The 27,064-nt window shown below is 42.1% G+C and overlaps 1 long non-coding RNA gene across 8 annotated transcripts in view; it reads left to right on the forward strand.

The window, feature by feature from the left end:
• The window catches only part of LOC123593462, a 101,246-nt gene that overhangs the window by 32,507 nt on the left and 41,675 nt on the right, over positions 1-27,064 (forward strand). For 4 of the 8 annotated variants that reach the window (XR_006710333.1, XR_006710340.1, XR_006710335.1 and 1 more), the window contains exon 1: positions 24,792-25,024. The exons of the other annotated variants lie outside the window; for them this stretch is intronic. This is a non-coding gene — a long non-coding RNA (uncharacterized LOC123593462). Of the gene's footprint in view, positions 1-24,791; positions 25,025-27,064 lie in introns of those variants that run through there. 8 annotated transcript variants of the gene reach the window in all.

Below are 27,064 nucleotides of genomic sequence, written 5' to 3' on the forward strand. Positions count from 1 at the left end.
TGAGTTCAGTCATTCACTTTCAGCTTCCTTTGTGGCCAGACACCTGGGTGTAAGCTTCAGCCACCTGACATCTTGATTTTAAATATATAGAAGGGATTTCTCTGGTCTACCCTGCATGCTGGGCTTACTGGTATAGTCTCTACCCATTTCCAGGTGATAGCGGGCTCAGTTGTCTGTACAATCAGGACGTGGGTGGAGGAGAATATATCCCTTTTTGACTCTTCATGTCCTTGGAGAGATGTTCCGACTCCTTATCATTCCAAGGTGGAACCAAAAAAAATCAGACTTTATTCTAGAGATCAGCTGTCAGACCTTGAAATCCCCAAAGGTCAGGCTGGGGGGTGACAGTGTTCAACTGCAAAGGGGTGGTGTTCTTGCTGCTAACACTGTAGCCACTAATGAGGCTTCTCCATATTCTTAGGAAGTAGAGGGAATCTTAAGCCTTTACAGACAGAGGGCCAAGAGAATGAAATCTCTCCTTTATGGTGGCTCTCATTCAGACCCCACTTGGAGTTCTCATTCAGGCTCTTGGTCTTTGTTTCTGGCTTGCCATGGAGGAAAACCGGCCGAACTCCATCACTCGGTTGGGCTTAGTAGAGCTCTACCCTCTTTTTCAGAGTTTCTCCTTGTTAATTCTCAGCCCTGACAACCTCCAGTGTGGGAAGACTCAATAAAATCCACACAGGCCTCAAGCTAGGAGGATAAGAACAACAACAACAAAAAAAGTTACCATGGAAGCTAATTATGGGTTTTTAATTAATTGTTCCAATTAGCCCCTCTCTTTTCAGTGATGCTACTCTATAACCATGTCAGCTGGGATGCTTCTGGAAGTAGAACTTGCTATAATGGTCAGGTACTCCCCAATTAAAACTCTTACTTTGTGCAATTAGCTTTCTTCATGCTTTGGTGACAGCCCCTGGGTGGGAGGTAGGGGCACGTGTGACAGCGGTAGGGATGCAGTCCAGCCACCACTAGAATGAAGTTCGTTTCCATTCCAGTCATCCTGATAGCAGGCAGACATTAGAAACGTCAGGGATCTGAGATCGTACAACTAACGATGGCTTACTTTTACAAGACCTAGCTTTTCCCCTTTGTTTATTGAATTTGTTACTTAAAATTTGACAAATAATTAAAAGCAGTGGGCCCTGAGAACAACAATGGCTTTTAAGAATAAGCTCTGGAAGCATCTTTCATATACTATTGATAGGAACGTTTGCGATGAGTAGATTTATTTGCTCATTGCAGCCAGGCTTCCTTTGGGATCAGAAATGAGAAAGATGAAGTTAGGTGAGGTTTAGTTACATACCTGAGACGCATGGAACTGTTTCTCCCCCAAAAGGCAATGGCTTTGAAGAAATCATTCCTTTGACACTTGGCTCTCATTTTTATGTTTTATGTTGGTTTCATCGCTTCTTTGAAAGCATTTGTTTTCTTTTTCTTGCTTGCTTGCTTGCTTTCCTCCAGCTGCCTTAAAAAATATTCTTTTTGTTTGCCTTTTAGCAGTTTTACTATGATTTGCCTGTACATGGGAATTTCTTTATTTTATCCTACTTGGAATTCAGAGGGCTTCTGGAATACACAATTTGTTGGTTCTCATCAATTTGGAAAATTCTCAAGACACTGTTTCTTCAAAGTTCCTTTGGCCTCATTTTTTTTCTCTCCTTTCCTTCCAGGATTCCAGAAGAATGTTAAAACTTCTCTGTTTTCTACCATCTTACCATCTTAAAAAAATATTTCTTGGGGCGCCTGAGTGGCTCAGTCGGTTGAGCGTCTGACTTCGGCTCAGGTCATGATCTCACGGTTTGTGGGTTCGAGCCTCGCGTCGGGCTCTGTGCTGACAGCTCGGACCCTTGAGTCTGCTTCGGATTCTGTGTCTCCCTCTCTTTCTGCCCGCCCCTCCCCCACACTCTGTCTCTGTCTCCTTCAAAAAAATAAATAAACATTAAAAGAAAATATTTCTCAACTTTCTCCTCCCTTTCCCTCCCCCCCTCCCCCCACATCTGCCCTTGCCTGCTTGCATGCATGCTCTCTCAAAGAAAAGGAAAAAGAAGGGAAGGGAAGGGAGGAAGGAAGGAAGAAGGGAAGGAAGAAAGAAAAGGGAGAGAGGAAGACTTGAAGGAAATTGAATTGTAATGTATAATGATTACATAGGATTTAATTGATGTCTGTGTCTACCAGGAGGAATTTATGGATCACTGTTTCTGCAAAATGCTTGTTTACCATCAGATTCACTCCTTGCTCCTTTGCCTCTTTGGTTTATATCACAGACAGAGACTCTCTCACTCTTTGGCTTCCAAGGAGGTGGGACCCAAAGGAGCCACTGGTGAAAAACAGGAGGGCAAGACTAGGGATCACAGAGGAATCAGGGTCTCCTCACCTGTCTTTTTGTTCCTTTGGTGTCTGTGACAGTAGCTGTGCCTCCTGTGTGGTTCCAGCTCTTACCGGAAGGCCCTGGCTTCTGGTCTGCGGTAACACCACTGTCCCATGGTCTCCCTGACCCCAAAGAGAGTGGGGTTGCTAACTTGTGCCTTCTTCTACTTGGCTTCTCAACCCTTCTATAACCCTCTAAGCTCCTACCATGTCTTGACCCCCACTATTTTAAAGACCCAGTTCAATTACTTTATCTGTCTGTGGATGTTGCTATGGTATGATGTGTATACAATGCAGTCCTTGCCCTCAGGGAAGGTATAATCTTGGCAAGGAACAAAAGACATCTCTATAGGAAGAAACAACAGATGACCTTGTGTTATGTGTCGGCCTTAATGACTTACATGAGAAGGCCACAGGAGCTCAGGGAAAGGAGAAACCCCTGGAACCCTCATGACCTTTCCATGGAGGGTGAGCTGGGCTCTACAGGATGTGTGATAGAATAGGATAGAAAATGCTACAGGTGGCGGATCAGATCAAAGAACTTAAATAAGAAATTCTGGGGGAAAAAATCCTGTTCAAAGTCGTCATGGAAAAGTAGCTTTTGAAATTATTTTCTACTCACGCTAAAGTCATGTATGAGTGATTGGGTGATTCTTAGGCATCCGTTGAAAAATCTTTAAATATTGAAACGCCTTCAAAACTGTGTGATGTGATGGCATTTTCAACCTCACTTTACACATTTGGTCTTGCTGGTCCATAAACTTGAGCTTCCCTAGAAATGACCCCGTCATTCCCTGCAAACAAGCTGTGTTATTTCAGATGCTACCACCAGACAAACAGTTGAAAACTGAGCAATAAATGATAGCCAGAAAGCTTTTGAGCAATTACGTGCATGTCTTACAGTGACGGTTCATGATGGATGCGTGATTAGATGTTCTTCCCAAGGGAGGATGTCGCTGTCCTTTTGGCTAGACTGAGGTATCTGGAATAAGGTAGGAAATTGAAGGTATTCTGTGAAACCAGTGACCTGGATGTGGGTTGTTAACTCTGTGGCTGATTTTCCTGTGCTGCCACACCATGCTGGAAGCCAGTGCTGGGGGATCCCCGTGCCTCTCTGGTGTCTATTGTCAAAACATAGGAGTAGGGAGGAGTGTTTAATTTGGAGTCAAGTCTGAGTTAGAAGCCTCTCTTTGATCCTCTTTGGCTATTTGATCTTAGGTAAAAAAAAAAAAAATTCAACTTGGTGAGTTTTGCCTTCCACATCTGTAAATTAGGAAGAAGAATGCCACGTGTTAAGAGGCTGTTGGAATAAATTAGGGGAAAGTGCACAGCAAACCGTTTCACAAATGTAGCTATTTCGTGCCCGAGTATCTGTCAGCCGCCCTCCTGTGTGAGCTACTGTGCTCGACCAGGTTATACAATTCGCTGAGGGACACAGTAGACGCTTCCACATGTGATCTTGTGCTTATCACAGAGACGAGAGAATCCCATCATTTTCCTTCTTGCTTGTCTTAATTTTCATTTTTCAGTTGCCACTCCTAAAATTCCGGCCCTTGGCCCACAGAATATTCGTATTCATCCTACATATGGCCCACATGACGCATTTGGCTCTGCTCCAAAGGTGGAAGTTGAAATAAGTAAATGGTCTCTTTATTTGCTTTCTAACTAAGCTCCATTTCCTTTCCTCTCTCTTACATCCTGGAGCCCTCACCCTAGACACATGGCAGAAAATGTACATGAAATAACAAGTCATTACTTGCAAAGCACATTTTTTTCCTCTTCAAGGCCTTATTAGCAACTGATAATCTTAAAATGTCATCTCCTCAGCAGGCTCCTCGTCGGGTATTCCTTGACCCCATTCTCTTGAGCACCCTAGCCTCTCATTGGTAAGCTGTCTGCTAAAAACCTTAGGAAAAAACATCTCAAGGGACCCTTGCAAACTACTAGCTCCCGCTACTCAGAAAACTGGTCCGAGGTCAGATTATGTCCTCTGAAAATAATAATAGCCTTTTACAATTTCTGCTTCTCTTGTCACCTAACCATAGTAGTAATACGTTTGACATGAACTGCATACTAATCATTTTTATTATTTCAGAGGCTTTATGACAACAGCTCTCCCTGCCCCCCCCCCCCAAGATTCCCCAACTCCCAACCATCTAAAAATAACGTCTTCACTGTATCCTTGAAGATGAAACAAATGCTAGCATACACATTTTTCCTTGGCTCTCCGCCCCACCCCCACCACTGCTGAAAGTCAGAAGATAGCATGGCCTCTCACAGGAACTCTTGTCTCTTTGAATTCAAGAGCTTTAAAAGTCTTCTCTTAGCTCAGACAGTTAGAAAGACAATTAAGCACTTTCTTCTTCTTTCCTGAAATGAAGAAACAAAACCCACCAAATCACGGTCTGTGCTTTTAATTTGGTAAACCAACTTTGAGCGATTAGCAGCCTTGGAAACAAATGTAAATACTGAACGTCTGCGTGCCAAATTTAACTGGGAATTTGAAAGTAAATAGTGAAGATACCAGAGCAGTCAAAATAAATGAAATAGCACCCGTGGATCACATTCAAACTTTTATTTTAAGCAAAAATTGATCAAGCAGTTCACGGCAGATTGGAAGCAATGAACCCAAAATGGAAATGTGGTCCCCCCGTGGCTCAGTCAGCTCAGCCGCCATAACAAAATGCCACAGGCTGGGGAGCTTCAACAGCAGACATTTATTTCTCAGAGTTCTGGAGGCTGGGAAGTCTAAGATCAAGGTTGGTTGACTTGGTTCCTGGTAAGAGCCTGCTTCCTGGCTTGTAGCCTCCTGTCTTCTCACATGGCTTGTTCTCTATGTGCGTGTGAGGGGAGAGAGTGGAGAGAGAAAGACAGAGAGAGAGAGTGAGCAAGCGAGAGCACACAAGCTTTGTGGTGTCTTATAAGAATACTAATTCCATCATGGGAGCCCCATCCTCATGACCTTATCTAAACCTAATAATCTCCCAAGGGCCCCACTTCCTCATAACGTTACATTGTTGGTTAGGATTTCAGCATATGTATTGTAGGGGGACAGTATTCATTCCACAGCACCCTCTAAAGTCACACAGAGCAGCAACAGCCAAAGAAAGTATAAATAAGGCCTTCAATGGGGAGTGATCAAAGAAAAAACTAATACAACATTTTATTTTTAAGAGAGACCATTTATTTATGGAGAATGGCACTTTGTGGAGGTCAGTGGCTCCTGAGGGCATCATGATTGCTAATGTTCATAGTAGTGAGTCTGATTCATTAAGAAAAGTATGAAGGGTCTTCAGAGAGTTCTATTTAAGAAGAAAGAAGGTACAGTACTCTATTTTAGAATGATTTTTGTCAGTATACTTTAAATATTGGCTTGTCTACAGGTGGCAATCAATCATGTGAAATACCCATTAATGTGAAATGGCTTTTTATTGATGTATAATTGACATATAATATTATGTTAGCTTCAGATACATAACATAGTGATTCAATATTTATATATTATGAAATGATTATCACGAGTCTAGTTATCGTCTGTCACCATACCAAGTCTTTACATTATTTATTATTGACTGTATGCTCTGTATTGTACGTTACATCCCCGTGTGTTCTGTATTTTCTAACTGGAAGATTCTACCTCTTAATCCTCTTTACCTATTTTGTCTAGCCACCTCCCCTCTGGCAACCATCAATTTGTTCTCTGTATCTAGGAGTCTCTGTTTTGTTTTGTTGGTTCATTTGTTTTGTTTTTTAGATTCCACATATGACTGAAATCCTATGGTACGTGTCTTCCTCTGTCTGACACGTCACTTAATATAATACTCTCCAGGTCTGTCCATGTTGTTACAAATGATAAGATTTCATTCTTTTTTTATGGCTTAGTAGTATTCCATGGTGTGTGTGTGTATGTATACACATATACACATATATATGTATATACATACACACACACACACACACACACACACACACACACACACAACTTATTTATCCATTCATCAATCTATGGGCATTTAGGTTACTTCCACATCTTGGCTCCTGTAGGTGATACTGCAGTGAACATAGGGGTGCATGTATCTTTACGAATCAGTCTCTTTGTTTGCTTTTCATAAATACCCAGAAGTGGAATTGCTGCGTCACATGGTAGTTTTATTTTTGACTTTTTAAGGAACCTCCATACTGGTTTCCACGGTGGCTGCACCAGTTGACATTCCCACCAACACTGCACAAGGGTTCCCTTTTCTCCACATCCTCACCAACACTGGTAACTGCTTGTCTTTTTTGGTAATAGTCATTCCGACCCATGTGAGGTGCTATCCCACTGTGGTTTTGATTTTCATTTCCCTAATGATGAATAATGTTGAGTATCTTTCTATGTGCCTGTTGACCATCTGTATGTTCTCTTTGGGGAAAAAATTGTCTATTAAGGACCTCTGCCTAGTTTTTAATTGGATTGTTTTTTATTGAGTTGTACGAGTTCTTTATTATTTTGGATGGTAACCCTGTATCGGATATGTTATATATAAACGTCTTTTCCCATTCAGTAGGCTGCCTTTTCATTCCATTGATGGTTTCCTTTGCTGTGGGAAAGCTTTTTAGTTTGATGCAGTCCCATTTGTTTATATTTGCTTTTGTTGCCCTTGCCTGAGGAAACAGAATCAAAAATTGACTTTGAGATTGCTTTTGTACATGGTCTAAGAAAGTGGTCCAGTTTCATTTTTTTGCATGTTGCTGTCCAGTTGTCCCAACACCATTTGTTGAAGAGACTGTCTTTTCCTCATTATATATTCTTGCCTCCTTTGTTGTAGATTAATGGACCAAATGAGCATGGGTTTATTCCTGGCCTCTTTATTGTGTTCTATGTGTTTGTTTTTTTGTGCCAATACCATTTTAATCACTATAGCTTGGTAGTATAATTTGAAATCTGGGGTTGTGATACTTTCTCAAGATTGCTTTGGCTCTTTGGGATCTTTTGTGGTTCCAGACAAATTTTAGGATTCTTTGTTCTAGTTCTGTAAAAAATACCATTGGTATTTTGATGGAGATGGAATGGTCTGTCTTCTAAAACCTGATAAGTCTCACATATTAACAAACATTTTTAAAAAGTATGTTCTAGGGTGTCAGTAGCATGAGCATGCCATTTTCAAGGAAGAATTTCATTTTTTAAAAAAAATTTCTAATGTTTATTTTTGCGAGAGAGAGAGAGAGCGAGCAGGGGAGGGGCAGAGAGAGAGGGAGACAGAGGATCGCAAGCAGGATCGAACTCATGAACCGTGAGCTCATGACCTGAGCTGAAGTCGGATGGCCAGTCGACTGAACCACCCAGGCACCTCGAGGAAAAATTCCTTTCAAACTGAATTATGCAAGAGCTAACACAATTAGCATTGATATTTCAGTCATTGAAAACAACCCATCAGGTTCTCCACTACTTTGCACCATGGTTAAAAAAAATTTATCACAATGCCTTCTTATCCAAGCATGTCTGTGCATGCATGACAAGTCTTAGTGTCCTTTAATTTAAAGGTGATACTGCAAACTGGGGGTTAGATAGAATAGAGGACTTATGTTTGACCACAGTTCTTAGACCTGAGCCAAAAAACAATAATTTGCTGATTTGTCTGCCCTTTGTCTTAGTGCCTTCTCTCCTGTTAATAGCCACCTCCTGGACTCAGTAGCCAAATTTCCCTTCTTACCGCCTGCCATACTTACCAAGTAATCAACACTCATCACCACAATGAGGCTTATCTTGCCAAAAGTCCAGGATACTCGAAGTCATTTGGCTATAGTTTCTTACATCAATCCCTACAGTAGAGCTGGCTTGGCCAATGGGAACATAATAATTAACATCCCTTGGCAAAGGCTCCCCATTCTCTGGATGGTGTTTATAAAGACACAGGCAGCTTCTGACTCCATAATTTTCTTTTTGTCTATGTCTTCATGTTGGAGAAACCTCCGTTTGGCTGACACATCCCTTCTTTGGCCATATGAAAAGTTTTGAAGTCTGGTCTCACCTTGCTGGCAGTGGTACTGGATTGTCTTGTTAAGGTGACACAGCAGATCTTGGTTATGGAGGATTCTGCCTTGATTTTAGAGTTTATGCCTGGGTGTAATCTTTTTCGTTCTGACCTGTGTTCTTGAGGGGGATGCCGCCCTGTAGTATTCCCAAATCAACATGACTGAATAATACCGTGTACCACCTACTTAATCTCATGTCTACATCTAACCTGTTAGCAAATCCCAATGGCTCCACCTCAAAAATGTATCCTCCACCCCTATCACTCTAGCCCAGGTCTCTCCTCTTCGTCACCTACGCACTACCGTGATCTCCAGACCATTCTCCCCGATTCCAGTCTCATCTACTGGTCTTTTTCAATACAGCAGTGATTCTCAGAACGCAGACATACTCCTATCCCTGTCCTGCAAGGCCCTACGTGATAAAAAGCCACCTTTTTGACCTCCTTTTCTACCATCTTCCCCTTGCTCATTCTGCTTCATCTACACTGGCCTCTGTATGCTACTTCCAACATCCTCGTCCTGCCTCAGGGCTCCTGCACCAGCTGTCCCCTCTACTATGTGCGTGTCTCAGTCCCATACTCCATCCCGAGCTCTGTGCGTATGTCTTTGCACTGGAAAAGCCCTGCCTGACCACCTTGTCTGAAATAAGAGGCTCCGGAAGTGTATTACTAGTTGTGTCTCCTTGCCCTACTCATGTATATGAGCGTTAATTTTTTTGGGCTGTCTCGCCCCGCAATAAAATATGAGCCCCTCCAGGGCTCGCTTACAGTTATATCCTAAGATCCTAGAATGATGCTGGGTACCTAGTGTGGCCCCACTCAGTATTTGTTGACTACTGGACAGAATGATTCTTATGGGATCCTTACAGTACTGGTAATTCTGATGTTGTTACATACGGGTGTTCTGATGTAAATAAACTGCAACGCAAGCTTGGTACCTTGCTTAAAGAATGTGGTCACTATGGGGCTGAGTTTTGAATTTGGGCCTTTATGACCCTTGGTGCAGTGTTCACGGTACCATACTTTTTTTTTTTAATGTTTTATTTATTTTTGAGAGAGTATGAGTGGGGGAGGAGCAGAGAGAGAGAGGGACAGAGGATCTGAACAGGCTCTGTGGTGACAGCAGAGAATCCGATGCGGGGCCAGAACTCAAGAACCATGAGATCCTGACCTGAGCTGAAGTTGGACGTTCAACCAACTGAGCCACCCAGGCATCCCTATCATATCATACTTCTAACTCCATTTGGTGATGGGAAACCATGTGGCACTGTTAGTTGAGTGCTGGGTGGTGACATTCCAGGACTTGGCATTGATGTTCAGTGCTAGGGCAGAATTACTACATTATCGCTGCTTTTGTTTTTTTGTTTTGTTTTGTTTTTTGTTTTGTTTTTAAACGTTTATTTATTTTTGAGACAGAGAGACAGCATGAACAGGGGAGGGGCAGAGAGAGAGGGAGACACAGAATCTGAAACAGGCTCCAGGCTCTGAGCTGTCAGCACAGAGCCCGACGCGGGGCTCGGACTCACGGACCGCGAGATCACGACCTGAGCCGAAGTCGGACGCCCAACCGACCGAGCCACCCAGGCGCCCCATTATCACTGCTTTTGTAGAAGATGAATGCCATTTCTTAAGGAGCTAAGCTGCGAACCCATCCACATATCTGTCATTCAAGGCCCTTCAATCTCAGGGGCACCTGGGTGGCTCAGCCGGTTGCATGTTGGACTCTGGCTTTCGGCTCAAGTCATGACCTCACAGTCTGCGAGTTCGAGTCCTGCATCAGGCTCTGTGCTGCCAGTGCAGAACCTGCTTGGGATTCTCTCTCTCTCCCCCTCCTCTCTCTGTCTCTCCTCTGCTCATGCATGTGTGCGCTCTCATGCTCTCTCTCAAAATAAATAAATAAACTTCAAAAAAAAATAAGACCTTTCAGTCTGAATCTGGAGATTATGGGGTTTAGTTTTCTGTTTTCTTGACCACTGTGTTCTGAATTAACAGGGAGAAAACTTGCTGATTAGTCTTTGGGTCAAGTGGCCATTACTGATGTCCTCACCCCATCGTAGATAGAGAAGCAGGTCATAACAGGAACTAGAGTGCATGGAGTCTGGGTCCACAGCTGCAAGACAGGAAGTTAACCAGATCAGAATCATTCATTCAGGGATCTGAGTCAAAGAGCCAGCCACGGGTCCAAGATATGGTATGTTAGATGTTAGATTTTTAGCAACAGGGCCTTTTATTGATGGATTACGGGCCATCAGAGGAATGGCTGGTTGGTATTAGACGAGGAGGGCCCTGAAGAATAGCCGAGTACCCACATTTTCCTCTGGACGGTGCCACTTGGGCCAGGGCAAAGGCCAGATCACGAGTCAAGCTGACCCTGCCAGGTATGTGCCTCTTGAATACGCTGCCTCAGCAGTGATGGAAGTCAAGAGGGCACCATGCATCGCTGCTGGTTTATGTATCAGTGGGGTTGGTGCCTGAGTCAGCAATGCTGACTGTGTCACAGGTGATGCCATTTGGTTTTTGTTTATGCAGAAGTACGTTTCTGAAGACTGTTAGCTCCTGTTTTAATGTAGATGGCTGCACACACAAGTCTGTTAAACTCCAGGAAGTAAGTGGTTGTACCTAAATGTGGTTTTAAAAAGTTTAAGGGTACAATGGGCTCAACATGAGTCAGCATATGGGAATATTGCTTACGGGGCCAATATTATTCTGGAACTTGAAAACAGGAACCTAGCATGAGGTTCTTTTTCCTGTATGCATTATTTTAACCATGTATTTTTAGAACATGTACTAAATCCCAGGTAATGTGTTATATGCTGGCAACATACAGATACACGTTCCAGTCATTTCTCAAGGAGCTCAGGATCTAGTGGCTTCTCTGCGGGCCACAGCTAGACTCTTGTGTTCAGCTTTCAAGGATTCTGAAAGGAGAAATAAAAACTTGAGATAAATGAAAAAGAAATCGATGAATTAGAACGTGACTTCATTACCAGTTAGAGGAGAGAGACAAAAAATATAGCTTCTAGTTCCACTCCCATCACACGTAGTGAGGGGGTCTATTCGGTGAGAGAGGTGATATTGACATAGAATACATATGAAGACCTTCCCTTCTTGACCTTAAAACGATGAAAATACTTGCATATATATGATGCATATATGTTATTTGTGTGTATATTTGTGTCCCCCTCCCCCAATCAAATCCCTATGTTGAAGTCTTGACCTCTAGTGTCTCAGAATGTTACTATGTTTAGAGGTAGGGTGCTTTAAAAAGGTAATTAAGTTAAATGAGGTCATTGGGCCGGGCCCTAATCCAATATGACTGGTGTCCTTATAAAAGAAGATGAGCTCATTGGCAGGCACAGAGGGGAAGACCATGTGTAGACACAGCGCAGGACAGCCATCTAGAAGCCAAAAAGGGGCCTCAGAAGAAATGCACCCTGTTGACACTTTGATCTCAGATTTCTAGCTACCAGGACTGTGAGGATATGCCTTTGTATTGTTTAAGCACCCCGTGCCCCCCACCCCGCCCCGCCATGGTGCATTATTATGGCAACCCTTGTGAAATAGTACAAATATACATACACAATTGGAAGACTCCAGCCCTAAAGATTTTGAGAACTCACATCTGCACATATTTATCAGGGCACATTTCGAAAGAAATATTCTCAGGCTCTGGGTCACGATGGGCTTGTTATGCCCAATGGTCGGGTGAGAAATAATGCTGCCTGGATACTCTAGCTACGTGGATGCCAAGTGCTTTGTATGCCTCTATGCGTTCATTTACTCAGCGAACATTTTCTAAGTTCCTGCTATGTACCAGGCATTGAACTAGGTACAGGAGATAGAAGAATGATTGGTACAGGAATCCGTCCTCAAGGAACTAGTTACGGATGGTCATTGCTACAGTGTGAGAAGGCTTGGGACAAATACTTGAACAGGGCACCTGACATGGGAGGGTGGTGGTTCTGGCTCTGGATCCCCACAGTCACTGGACTACATGTAGTCTTTTCCTTATTTATTTCTCCTATTTTATTTAAAAATTTTTGAGGGGCGCCTGGGTGGCGCAGTCGGTTAAGCGTCCGACTTCAGCCAGGTCACGATCTCGCGGTCCGTGAGTTCGAGCCCCGCGTCAGGCTCTGGGCTGATGGCTCAGAGCCTGGAGCCTGTTTCCGATTCTGTGTCTCCCTCTCTCTCTCTGCCCCTCCCCCATTCATGCTCTGTCTCTCTCTGTCCCAAAAATAAATAAACGTTAAAAAAGTTAAAAAATAAATAAATAAAATAAAAATAAAAATTTTTTAAATGTTTATTTACTTTAGAGAGAGAGAGACAGAGAGAGCATGAGTGGGGGAGGGGCAGAGAGAGGGAGACACAGACTCCGAAGCGGACTCCAGGCTCTGAGCTGTCAGCACAGAGCCAACGTGGGGCTCGATCTCATGAGGCGTGAGATCGTGACCTGAGCCAAAATCAGACACTCAACTGACTGAGCCATCCACGTACCCCTCCTATTTTAAAGTTTTCTTTCTTGTTGACCTTCTCCAGTTCTTTTCTTGCTTTTGTTTGTTGGTTTGTTTTTTTGTTTTTGTTTTGTTTTTCCCTAAATGACTGAGTATCGGATATCCACACAAGATCTGTAGTAGTTTACTGAGGCTCCCATTAGGCTCCCTGGAAATCATTCAGAGAACTTGATGCAGTAAATGAAACTCTGTGTTAACTCTGACCTGGAGTGTTATCATCTGTCTGACTCAATTCCAGAAGAGAACCACCTCCTGTAACCTCTTCCCCTGTATTTCAGGCCATAAATAGGTTCTGGGGCCCTGCCAAGTTGGGTCACTGTGGCTTGTAAGGGACTGTCAGTTCTTCACAAATATTGCACAGCTGCAAAATTACGAGGCTACCCCAAGGTGACCCATAAAATCGGCCCTTCTTAAAAAGGGAATTTTAGAAATGTCACCTGCTGGCTATCACTATAATGCAACTATGAGCTCTCCTCTCAGCTGACTGCCTAGGAGAGTCCTCAGAGGAACAAATGGAAAACCTAGCACTTTGATCTGCCCGGGACAAGTACTGGGAGGCAGCTAGAGGAGAATTTTTAGGGGATATTTTAAATCCAGGACAGTGATTAAAATATAAATGATGCTTGCTAGCTACTTGTATTTTGCCAAGACTCTCCAAACAGACCAAGACTATCTGTATGCATGTGTGTTTGCGTGTGAATAGAGAGAGAGAGATTGAGAGAGAAACTGAGGGAGTCTGATTGGCTGGGACCCACCCACAGGGTGGAGACAGATCTGTTTCACTTAAAGTCTACTGATTATAAATGTTAATCACATGTGCAAAATGTTTAGGCTAGTGTTGGACCAAACAACTGGGCACCATAACCAGCCAAGTCAACACATAAGATGACCCATTATAGGGGTGCCTGTGTGGCTCAGTTGGTTGAGTGCCTGACTTGATTTTGGCTCAGATTATGATCCCAGGGCAGTAGAATCAAGCCCTGCATAGATCTCTACACTAAGCACGGAGCCTGTTTAAGATTCTCTCTCTGTCTCTTTCTCTTTCTCTTTCTCTCTCTCTCTTTCTCCCCTTCTCCCCCCTTCCCCCTTCCTCTCTCTTCCTCTCTCCTACTCATATTCTCTCTCTAAAATAAAAAAAATTAACCATCATACTACCTTTAACTGAAAGAATCTAAATTTTTCATGCTATTAAATATTAATGACAGTAACTAGTAGTCACACACAAAAAATTTCTAAACCTCATATTTATCTCTGATTGGACGCTTTCAGTCTTGGGGTTTAGAGCCACTGCTTCCCTAGGCAGGCGAGTCTGTCTTCAGATGACTCTCATAGGTGCCAAGTCTTTGTTTGACTTCTTTGAGTTCCACTTCCTCTCACTGTAACTCTCACGCTTTAAATGCTGTTCTTCTCTCTGGAACAACACGGAAGCAGGACAAAGACCGATTTGCCTTAGATAATGTCCAAAATATGTTCTACAGGATATTCATTTCATGTAATGCTCAGCATGGAGGTGGAGAAAAGTGAAGTTTCTGTGCTCAAATAAGTTTGGAAGCATTGCTTATAATTTCTTCCTTTAGAAGATTTATCATGGCTCATATTAAAGGCTTTGGAATTCTGCAGCAAAGAAACCAGCTAAGCTAAACTTTAACTTAGCATTTCCCAGATACTTGACCTTGGGAAACCCTTTCTTTCCTTTCTGTTACATTCTTTTACATTCCTATGGAATGTAAATTGGAAAGTTCTGCAAAAGTCTCTGACAGCATCAATGTTAGCCTTTCATTGAGTTGCTCTGTCCCCCTGGTTGCTCTGCACCAAAGTTTTTTTTTTAATGTTTAGTTTTGAAAGAGAGAGCACGAGTGGGGAAGGGGCAGAGAGAGAGGGAGACACAGAATCCAAAGCAGGCTCTAGGCTCTGAGCTGTCAGTATAGAGCCCGACGCTGGGTGTGAACTCATGAACTGTGAGATCGTGACCTGAGTTGAAGTCGGACACTTAACCAACTGAGCCGCCCAGGCACCCCTGAACCAAAGTTATATCAGCCAGCTGTGTTGTGGAACACATCCTCCAAACCCTCCTCTACCTCCACTCCTTACTGGCTTAAAATAATAGCCATTAATTATTTCTCCCAAGTCTATGGTTCACTAGGTGATTCTGCTGATCTGGGTTGGTCTTGATTGATCGTAGCTGGGCTTGCTTATGCATCTGCAGTGTTGGGTAGGGCGGAGGCTAGCTGGTCTAGCCTAGGCTTGCCCAGAATGACTCCGTGTTATTCCATTTGCCTCTTATCATTCCACTGGACTAGGCTGGGATATTCTTTTTTTTTTAATTTTTTTTTTCAACGTTTATTTATTTTTGGGACAGAGAGAGACAGAGCATGAACGGGGGAGGGGCAGAGAGAGAGGGAGACACAGAATCGGAAACAGGCTCCAGGCTCTGAGCCATCAGCCCAGAGCCTGACGCGGGGCTCGAACTCACGGGCCGCGAGATCGTGACCTGGCTGAAGTCGGACGCTTAACCGACTGCGCCACCCAGGCGCCCCTAGGCTGGGATATTTTCATTGCAGTGGCAGGGATTGAAGGGAACAAATGGAAACATGTAAGCAAACACTTTTCCACGTCTCTTCTTGCATCAAGTTTCCTAAAATTCTCTTGGCCAAAGTGTGATGCTTGGGTGCTACATAGTTACAGGGGAATGGGCAAGGATATGGGGTGGCCATTATTTGAGGCCACGGGTTATACTCATCTAATGCCATGATCAAATTGCAAATCTGAGAAATGGTGTCAAGGTAGCTGCATTCGATTGCCATCGGGAGGGTGCAAGGAGTGTAGATACCTCATAATTCCTCAGAGTCCACCCCCTCAGGGTAGGGCTAGGTGCCCATGGTTTTAGAAGCTACTCTGGTAATACAGATGATAAGCCAAGGTTGAAAATCCCCCAGTCTAGATCCCTTTTCTGTTTAACAATATTAAGTGCTTATAAGGATAAGTTTCACAAGGGATATAGGGAAGAGGTTTAAATGGACAGCAACATGCGGAAGAATGAAACTGGACCACTTTCTTATACCATATACAAAAATAAATTAAAAGTGGATGAAAGACCTACATGTGAGACAGGAAACCATCAGAATCCTAGAGGAGAAAACAGGCAGCAACCTCTTTGACCTTTGCTACCGCAACTTCTTACTAGATATGTCTCTGGAAACAAGGTAAATAAAAACAAAAATGAACTATTGGGACCTCATTAAGATAAAAAACTTTTGCACAGTGAAGGAAACAGTCAACAAAACTAAAAGGCAACCGACAGAATGGAAGACGTTTGCAAATGACAGATAAAGGGTTTGTATGCAAAATCTGTAAAGAACTTCCCACACTCAATACCCAAAAAGCAAATAATCCAGTGAAGAAATAGGCAGAAGACATGAATAGACACTTTTCCAAAGAAGACATCCAGATGGCTAACAGACACATGAAAAGATGCTCAGTATCACTCATCATCAGAGAAATACAAATCAAAACCACAATGAGATACCACCTCACCCCAGTCAGAATGGCTAAAATTAACAAACGATGCGGAGAAAGGGGAACACTTTTGTACTGTTGGTGGGAATGCAAACTGGTGCAGCCACTCTGGAAAACAGTTTGGAGGTTCTTCAAAAAATTAAAAATAGAACTACGTTATGGCCCTGCAATTGCACTACTAGGTACTTATCCACAGGATACAAAAATGCCAATTCAAAAGGGCAATGCATCCTAATGTTCTTAGCAGTACTATCAACAGTAGCCAAATTATGGAAAGAGCCCAAATGTCCATCTACTGATGAATGGATAAAGAAGATGTGGCATGTGTGTATATATACACATATATCTGCCACATATGCAATGGAATATTACTCGGCGATGAAAAAGAATGAAATCTTGCCATTTGCAACATGGGTGGAACTAGAGTGTATTGTGCCATGTGAAATAAGTTAGAGAAAGACAAGTATCATGATTTCACTCATGTGGAATTTAAGAAACAAAACAGATACACATAGGGGAAGGGGAGGAAAAATAATATAAAAACAGAGAGGGAGGCAAACCATAAGAGACTCTGAAATACAGAGAACAAACTGAGGGGGGTTGCTGGAGGGGCGGTGGGTGGGGGATGGGCTAAATGGGTGATGGGCATTCAGGAGGGCCCTTGTTGGGATGAGCACTGGGTGTTATATGTAAGTGATGAATCACTGGGTTCTACTCCAGAGACCAGTACTACACTGTATATTAAATAACTTGAATTTACGTAAATAAAAAATAATTATAAAGAGGTTCAAGTTGAAGATGTTGGTGCTTCTTCCCATTGGGCTCCCAGTGTCAGGCCTATAAGAATGAAACGTGATTAGTTACATGGCACGAGGTCAGCATTCAGTGTAACTGCTGCCATGATTCTTCCTTGGCCTAAAGCCTGTTCTGGCCCTTGGGATTCCTGCAATTAGATCATTTTCTTAAACTGCATCTGACATGTTATATTCTGTGCATGCCCCACCCTCAGTCAGGGCACAGCTGGGGGAGAGGGACTGAGCCAAGAGTAGTGCAAATTTAGACTTAAAAGGGGCTAGGAATAGATGACTTTTTTTCTCAGAAGACTGGGGATGTCAGGGTAGTCAATGGAATTACTGTTGTAAGGGGGTTGAAGCATAAAAAACCCCACAAAACCTATTTGTCCCGAAGATATTTATATACTGTTATGAATAGTAACATATGGGCATTACTGAAGTCGTCATATCGAATTATTTGTGTGTATGTATGCATTTGTATATAATCTCGGTCAAGAGATAGTGAATATATGACTAACATCTTGTTGAAGTTCATATTATTTTTCACATTCTAAAGTTGGGAGCTATGTTAGTCGGCTCAGGTCGCCATGACATAATACCTCAGACTGGCTTATACATGGACATTTCTTTTCTTTTCCTTTAAAATTTTGTTTTTAGTGTTCATTGAGAGAGAGAGAGAGAGAGAGAGAGAGAGAGAAACAAGCAGAGAGGGAGACACAGAACCCAAAGCGGGCTCCAGGCTCTGAGCTGTCAGCATAGAGCCTGACGTGGGGCTTGAACCCACGAACCATGAGGTCATGATCTGAGCTGAAGTTGGATAACCAACTGAGCTACCCAGGTGCCCGGGCATTTATTTTCTCTTAGTTGTCGGGGCTGGAAGTCCTTGGCCAGCGTGGTTGGTTTCTGTTAAGGGTCCTCTTTCTGGTTTGCAAATGGCTGCTTTCTTGCTCTGTCCTCACCTGTCCTCTTCTCTGTATGTGCACTGAGAGAGAGAGAGAGAACGAGGACAGCTCTAGTCACTCTTCCTCTTCTTAGAAGGACATCAGGTCTGTCAGATCAGGACCCCACAGTCACGATCTCATTTAACCTTATTTACGTGCTTAAAGGGCCTATCTCCAAATATAGTCACATGGGAGGTTTGGGCTTCAGCATATGCGTTTTGGAGAAACACAGTCCAGTTTATAAGAGGAACCATTGTGTACAACTGCTGAAAACAATAAAATGCCCTCACTCCTTAACCACTGGCATTGGGTTCTCCTTCCAGACATAATGGGGCCTCAGAAGCTTCCCTCAGTCTTGAGAGTGGTGTCTCCTGAACATTTTTGGACTGTATTGATCCTTGGTAGCTCCAAAGATCCCTTGGCCTCCCTACTTCTTGGGGTCCAAATAGATTATATAAAGCAATGGGGCCCAAAATAGGTGGATTGTATACTTATTTAAAATCAAATGACAAGCTTATATATAGATTTTATATTGTAGAAAATTGCAGTATGAGCTTAAATGATCAAATCTTCTGCTTAACTTGATCATATGTTGCAATTAAAAAAACAAAATTTCTTCACATCAGTAATGAATATACTGCTGTACAAACATAGATTTTACATCTTCTTTAGCAATAAGGGCATGCTTGATTAATATCTGAATTGCAATGCTTTCCTGTCTCAGTATAGCTATTAGAATATTTTAGTCTCCTAATCTGCATAGGCGCTTCACTAGAAGTTAAGAAGGCAAATGTTAATGACATAGAGGTGAACAGTGAGCGTTCTAAAGCAAGAGTCAGTAAACTGTGGCCCATAAGCTAAATCATGCATGCTGACCATTTTTATAAATAAAGTTTTATTGGAACACAGCCATGCCTATTTGTTGACGTAGCAACCGTGGCTGCGTTCAGGCTATAACAGCACAGTTCAATGGAAAATGGCTTACAAAGCCAAAAATAGGTACCATCTAGCCCTTGACAGAAAAAGTTTGCTGACCCTCAATCTAAAGTAAAGATCCTTGAGTTCAAATTCCTAACTGCAATTTCTAGCTGTGTGACCTCAGGCAAGTTATCTAGCCTCTCTGTACCTTAGTTTTTTCACTGTGAAATGAGGGCAATAATAATACCTGCCTCAAAGGGGTGTTAAGAGCAGTAAATGAGCTTATAAACATCTTGGCATAGGGTCTGGACTAACATAAACACAGTATTTATTAGCCAAACACTCCACAATAAACGAAACTCATAATGAAGATGCTAAACCAAGAACAATTGATGATTAAAAAGGAATTAACAATAATTAAATTAACAATAATTAATAATTAAATGAACAATAACTGAAAACCTGACCAACTCACATCTGTAGGGGTGAGGATCCTCCCTAAATATCCTTTCTAAAAATTTACAAGAATTCTATTTCTATGAGGCATGCCCAGTGGGAGCTTTGGAACGTTGGCAAGCATTGCCGGGCACTAAGCCATGTTAGGAGAATATCGAATAAATAAATAGACCAAGTTTAGTTTATTAATAACAAATTGAGTAACCCTTAATAATGCATTTAGTAATTTACCAGCAAATAGTCTCTAGCCATTCATAAAAATAGAAGTCCATGGAATTGAACTGGGTATGTGGTTCTGTTCACAGCCTACCGGATCATCCATCTCACCTTGACCCTTTCCCGACTGGATGGGCAGCCATCTGGTTCTCAGAGTAAATGAAATCAAGTCATGGATCCAACCCCTAGTCATACTGCCAATTTAATTTTCTCCTATGGCCACAGGATGTACGCCTTACCATGGAGGCAATTGACTGCCGGGAAAATGGAGTGGTGATATGACCTTAGCCCTGCTGGAAAATACATCCCAGTGATGAGTGGTGGGTAGGTAACGTCACATTTTGTTAAAAGAAGTCTACAATCTCAGAGAGGTGTAGGGGAGGTTACTCCCCAGTCTACCTTGGGGGTTATGTGAGGGTGTTGGCAGTGTTTTCCATGAGGAGTTAGTTTCGTGGAATAGCAGTCATCAAGGATAAAGTGGCTGTTTAATTAGGAGTAGGAAGTGTGAATAAAAAGTTTCTTGTCTAATCTGCTGGTTGTTTGTATCCTTATTGCTGTCAGAAGTCTCTTCACAGAATTTCGAAATCATTGCACAGGTAATGATTAACCTCAGAGGCAGGAGTGGAAAAGAGCCATTGATGGTGATGGAGTGGCGCGGCCAGATCCAGTCACCACAGTGAACTCGAAGTAGAGGTTCTTTTTCAGATATTTGACAGATGAAATTAATTATCCTATGGATAGTTCTTGTTCAAAACGCTCCCCATCAGATATCCGGTGCGTCCTTTCTTCTGACGCTCCTTTTGCAACTAATCTGGTCCGTGAGAATTTTGGTGATGCCTCTTTTCTGATTTCTTCCTCTCCTGTGTTTTTATTTCTTCAAGTTCTGCTGCTGCCTCCAGATCTCACTTCTGTGTTCTCCACCTTCTCCCATTGATTTGGTCATTTTTCATTTCTGTCCTTCAAGACTCCTTGCAAACCCAGCCTAACTTGGATTAAGTGAAATTGAGCTGTCTACACCCATCGTTTTTCCCAGGTCCGAAATCACTAGATGATGTATTATGGAAAAGACAGGAGAACATAAAATAATGTATATGTGAATTTACAGCTCTTGTTTACCCTGCTTGGTTTTTAAAATAACATTTCCTGGGATGCCTGGGTGGCTCAGTCAGTTACGCATCTGACTCTTGGTTTTGGCTCAGGTCACCATCTCACAGTTCATGGGATCAAGCCCCGTGTCAGCCTCACAGCGCATTGACAGTGCAGAGCCTGCTTGGGATTCTCTTTCTCTCCTTCTCTCTGCCCCTCCCTGCTCACTTTCTCTCTCTCAAAATACATAAAGAAACATTAAATAAAACAGCACATTTCCTGATTATGGAAGAAATGCTTGTCCATTTTAGGAAATTTGGCAAAATAAGGGATGTTTCCTTTATTAACGGGAAAAGATAATCACCCATAATCCTACTCTGCAGGGTAGACACTTAATATTGTGTTGTGTTTCTTTTCTGTCTTCTTCCGTAGTCTATGTAGAGTGCTTACTATGTACTAGATACTGTGCTAAACATTTTACATGACAACCCTATGAAGTATGGTTATATTTTTGTCATGTTAAAGATGAGGAAATAGGGCCCAGAGAATGAAATTACTTGACCAGGTGAATGAGGAAGAAAACAAATAGATAAGAGTCCGTGATATTAACTCCATGCTATTCTGGTTACCATTCTGCTCTGTTGATACTAGATTTCATTATTAAAATTAAATTTATTAGCGATCAGAGGATCAACTTTCAAAACCTGATGAGTTTATCTTGGAAAAAATTATTAAATGCATATTAATGATGTCTCAAAATTTCAATTTCTTTTTTAAAAATATTTTTTAGGGGAGCACAAGTGGGGGGGGACAGGGAGACGGAACAGAGAATCTGAAGCAGGCTTTACACTGACAGGCTGACGGAAGTGAGCCCACTGTGGGGCTCGACCTCATGAGCCATGAGATCATAACCTGAGCAGAAGTCGCATGCTCAACCGACTGGGCCACTCACGTGCCCCCTTTACATTTTAATTTCTTAACAGAGTACCATTTGCCTTCTATAAAATGGGGTGGGGAATTATTACCCATGCAAAATGCCCTAAACTGAACCCCATTCTTGTCATTTTCCTCGTTTCTAATCCTTTCTTTACTGTTCTGAATGAACTGATGAATTTGTCAGGTGAGAAGAGGAAGAGAAGAATTCATCTTGTTAGCCCCCAAAGGATTCACATTCAACTTCTTCACTCAGCCCTTCTGCCGCCCTGGCAGAGTGACAAGTACCGTGAACACCACGTTCATTGCTTTCTCTCTCATTTCATTCTCCTGCTATTTCCCCAGTGGCATTAATCATAAAATGGGCAGAAGTCGAAGTTCTCAGCTGACATAGCAACATCTGACAGAATTTCCTTAATAATAGAAGGTGGATGAAATGTATATAAAACGTTGCTGTTCTGAACGTGATATTTTATCATTATGTGATGTGCATTTTCTTCTACCAGTGATGGATGTCCTCCTAAATAATATTCTACCAGAGGCTAATTAGAAGTTCTACCTCATCTCCATCTAAAGACACTTGTGTGGAAAATGTTATCGGAAGTCATTATACACGTGCAAATTTTTAATCTCCTTTTCCGCGTAATGGTTGATAGACTTACACATTTTAAAGGAATGCATAATTTTGATTCTTTAGATATATTTATATTGTTTGTGAGCCTGTCAACTGTCTCTCTTTTATAAATGAGCTTCAGGAGGCACTGCTGCAGAATTTCTTCCAACCACTGTCATTTGATTCCTGGATTTCCTATGAAATGTCAACACTACTGCTGATTACTAAGAAAGCAGAATAAATAAGCATCCAAAATGGTATTTTTGCAGTTCCTGATTTCAAGTACTGAATAACAAGGTTAATTTAAAACAATAAGATGTTATGTTGTAACAGATATGAGATATAAGGTAAGATGATTCATTTCAGCCTCTTCTTTTTATGGATGAAGAAACTGAGTTTATGGCTGGCCCAAGGTTAACAGCTAAGAGGGAAGTCTCCTGCCCATGTGCAACCAAATCCTCTATAATATCTTAAAGCAGAAAGCACTTATTTATTCACATCTTGCCAAAGGTTTTGGTTTCGAAAAACGGCCTGGAAAAGTGAACGCTTTGCAAACTCATAGGATCTGAAATGGGGTTGCCCCACTCTCCGACCATTTCTGCAATCAGGGTATGCAAGGCCAGTCAATGGTCAAAATTTTGAACTCCTTACAGACTTACAGAAAATTTGCAAGAATGGTACCAAGAGTTTCTAGATGTCCCCGTCCCGGTATACCCTGTTCTTAACATATTATATCCTGTAATATAATTATCATAACCAGGAAATTAACATTGGTATGGTGCCATGAACTAAAGGCGTCATTTGAACTTCACTTTGAGACGTTCCACTCCCGTCCTTTTCTATCGCTGCTGTTCCCATGATGCAATTCAGAATTCCATATTGCATTCAGCCGTTCTTTCTCCCTGCCCTCCCGTAATCTGCAACAGGCTCCTCAGTCTTTCATTCTCCTTTATGACCTTGACAGCTTCCAAAGAATACTGATTAGTTTATTTCACCACATGTCCCGCAGTTGAGGCCTGTCTGGAATCTTAGGGTTGCATTGAGGCCATGCCTCCCCATCAGAAGCACCACACAAGTGGTTCCTCATCCTTCTCGGTACATCAAATCGCAGCATTTATGATGTCCATGTTGGTATCAGTCGCCTGGTCAAGATGGTCACCTCAGACTTTGCCACTATAAAGTTACTATCCCAATGGCCACAATGGAACAATTTGAGCAAAAGGATAGATAATGATGGTATTAGATTGTGACTCATAAAATAAAAATTATGAGCTAATGGTGATATAAATAAGTAACTGATAAAATAGGTACAGTCAAGTCTTGTTATTTGCCGTGGTTAAGTTCTATGACGTCACTGTGTGAATCTGAGCTAGCTCATACTGAACCATTGCTCCTAGGGGAAATACAGGGTTAGGTTCCTGTAAGCCTTGGGTCAGAACCTCTTTATCAGCTGCTCCAAACATAACCTGGTTTTATTTTTCTGTTTAAAGACTCTGTTTAATTTCATTTGTGGATTCATTCATCAACAGTACCATAACTCATGCCTAAAGGAAGCTCATTTAACTACACATTTTCTCTGTAGGGCACAGAGTTAGGGACACTGGACAGCACACCAGCACTCTGACTGGGGGACATTTTAAACAATGAAGCTACCAACAAAAAGCACAAAAATGTGAAAAGTGTGGCATTCGATTGGTCAGAAAAAGGACACTTCTTTACACTAAGAGAGCCAAAAGAAAGAGGTAGAATGTTGCCTTGTTGGACTTCAGTGGGGAATGTGTGTACTTCATGAATCTCAAAGTGTTCACTGCTCTGGACGTGCCCATGAAGGACCAAGAGAGTGCCATGAGTACTGATTTTGAGGTTACAAATAAATTTCAGCCTGAAGGTGAATTCTCAAATTCCTAATAATGAGGATGGACTGTATATGGAGGAGAACTGACCACTCTTCTTGGCAGTAGAACTCTAAAAAACATGAACAGACTGAAGGGCACAGCAAATCGCCAGCCCCACAGGCACCCCCTTCAGTGACCATTGCTGCAGATGGACCACCAAGGGATGCTACAACAGTGGGCAAATCTTGGAAGAACAAAGGGATTTGCATAGTTTCAAAGTATCTGCCCGAAGACACTTACTACAGGGGGAGATGCAGTAAATTTATATTCACTTCAAACTTAATATTGCATTTCTTTATTTTTCTTATGTTACATAGCATTAGCAGATGTTGACTATGAATACATATACATAGGTGGTACGTGCTCAAGTTCTTCTTTTTTTCTTTTTTGTTTTTTATTAGAGAGTGCGAGCAGGGGAGTGGCAAAGGGAGAGAGAGAGAGAGAGAATGAATCCCAAGCAGGCTCCACACTCATCATGGAGCCCAACATGGGGCTTGATCCTATAGCCCTGAGATCATGACCTGAGCCGAAATCAAGAGTCAGACACTCAGCCATCTGAGCCACCCAGGCACCCCTCAAATTCTTGATGATAAGGGGATCTCCAAATTTTTATTGTGTTCTCACATCTGGGTCATTAGCTAGTATTTGGTCAAAGCTGTTAATTTATGTAAAACTGGAGAAGAGTCACAGAAGCTGCCCCTTCAAGGAGAGATTTGGGACATTTAAGGATCACTGCCTGTGTGAAATTATCCCAGGTAGAGGTAAGCACTTCCCCTTTGGTGTTCCCACTGTGTCCTGTTTGAATAGACTAGAAATACCTATTTCACACTATAAATTGATGGTGTGCACACCTGTTTCCTGAACAGATCGTTTCCTGAATACAGCGGCTGCCTTCTCTCCCTTTATATCTCCAGGGGCGAGTGTGAAGTGTATCTCCCTTTATATACTCCACTGGCAGTGTCTCATATATAGTAGGTGCTCAATAAACATTAACTGGAAATGGACAGGGTAGGATCCAAGATGGCTACCTTGGGTCTGCTGGACATCCACCATCCATACTTTTCCACACAAATTTTTGTTCTTGCCGTATTTTCAGATGCTAATGTTTATCTCCCACCCATGGTGAAAACAGGCATGCCCTTTGTTATAGTAGTTAAAGGTACTTGGAAATGAAGACCTTTGTAAGCACATTTGGTTCACGGGAAGTTTTTTTGTTTTACATGTCTTAGTTCAGATGTGACTTTAGGTATTTTATTTATATATCTACCTTTATCCTATTAATGGTGGTACTGCTGTCTCTAGAGGCAAAACGGATGAGTGGCAGTGTTAGGGATTTCATGAAGCAGCTTCTCTGAAAAAGCTTTTATTCTGAACAAGTGTCGTGGTTGGTTCTGAGCACTTGGATGGTTTCAGATTGAACCACGTGTATTAGGGAAGCTAACTAACATAGCAGCTCCCCAAATCCAGAGACTTACCATAATGCAGTGCAATGCAGTGTTCCTGGTTGGGCAGTTCTCCCTGAGACAGTGTTTCAAGGACTCAGGCTTCTTCTCCCTTGTGGCTCTACCCACCTCCAGGTCCTCAGAATCCTCTCCCTTCAGCTGGTGGCAGGGGGCGGTTTTACAGGCCTCGTCTAGCTCTGGTTTGCTGCCTTCTTCCCACATTCTCTTGTAAGTGAAACAATCATGTTTCTACCCTTAAGCGCAAGGCATGCTGGGAAATGTCTAACTTAGTGTGCCCATGAGAAAAAAGGGCAATTGTTTGGTGAACAACTAGCCAGTCTGCCTCACTAGCTCATCCTGGCATCTCTCTCTCAATTCTCATATCACTTGTTTTCCTTTATTCTTCTTTAGATGCTTAACACTTTGCTCATTGTATTTATTCATTCATTGATAAACCCATTGATACCATAATGGGCTCCTACAACATGCCAGTTGATGGAAGTTGCATAGAAAAATCAGGTACAGGGCCCTCCCTGGAATCCAATCTTGCTCAACTCTTAGCTATCAGAGTATTGGGAAGTCATGAAAAAAATATGCGTGTGATTACCTATCTCACCAAATAAGTACTTTAAGCTACTCAGGTGTCTAAATTTTGCTGTCCATTCATTTGTTCATATTTCACCTTTTTATAATCTAACTGGAAACAAGCGGAAGCAGATATCTAAGATTTAGGGAAGATGTAAAGGTAAAGAACTTTAAATTCTCTCTTAGAATTTTGTTATCCTTGAACATTTGAAAAAGTTATCATTCAGTCTTATTAGAGAATTGGTTTTGAGAACCACTGGTCTTGTCTCTGATCATCTTTGGGCATGGTATTCCTTCTTTGTTACTCTGTAAGCAGTTTGAATTTAGGGACCTCGTGTAACATAAAACTTTTTTTCTACCCTTTAAACTCTTAAACACTTAACTGATCCAATCATCTTTTAAAAAATGATTACTTATATGATTTTTTAAGTAAAGTTTACTTATTTTGAGAGAGAGAGAGAGAGAATGCAAGCAGGGGAGGGGCAGAGAGAGGGAGAATCCCAAGCAGGCCCCTCAGTGTTAGCTCAGAGCCCAATGTGGGGCTTGAACTCAAACTGTGATATCGTGACCTGAGCTGAAATCAAGAGCCAGACCTTCAACCGACTGAGCCACCCAGGTGCCCCATTACTTGTATGAGTTTTAAATGTATTTATCATAGAAAAGATTGACAAGCCAGATAAACAAAAAGACAAAAATGTTTGTTATCTTACTTCCCATAGAGACATCCTACTAGGATGAGATGTGCATTTCCAGTCTTTTTTCTGTATGTGTGTT

The sequence above is a fragment of the Leopardus geoffroyi genome, chromosome D4 (genome assembly GCF_018350155.1).
Source record: "Leopardus geoffroyi isolate Oge1 chromosome D4, O.geoffroyi_Oge1_pat1.0, whole genome shotgun sequence".
NCBI lineage: Eukaryota > Metazoa > Chordata > Mammalia > Carnivora > Felidae > Leopardus > Leopardus geoffroyi.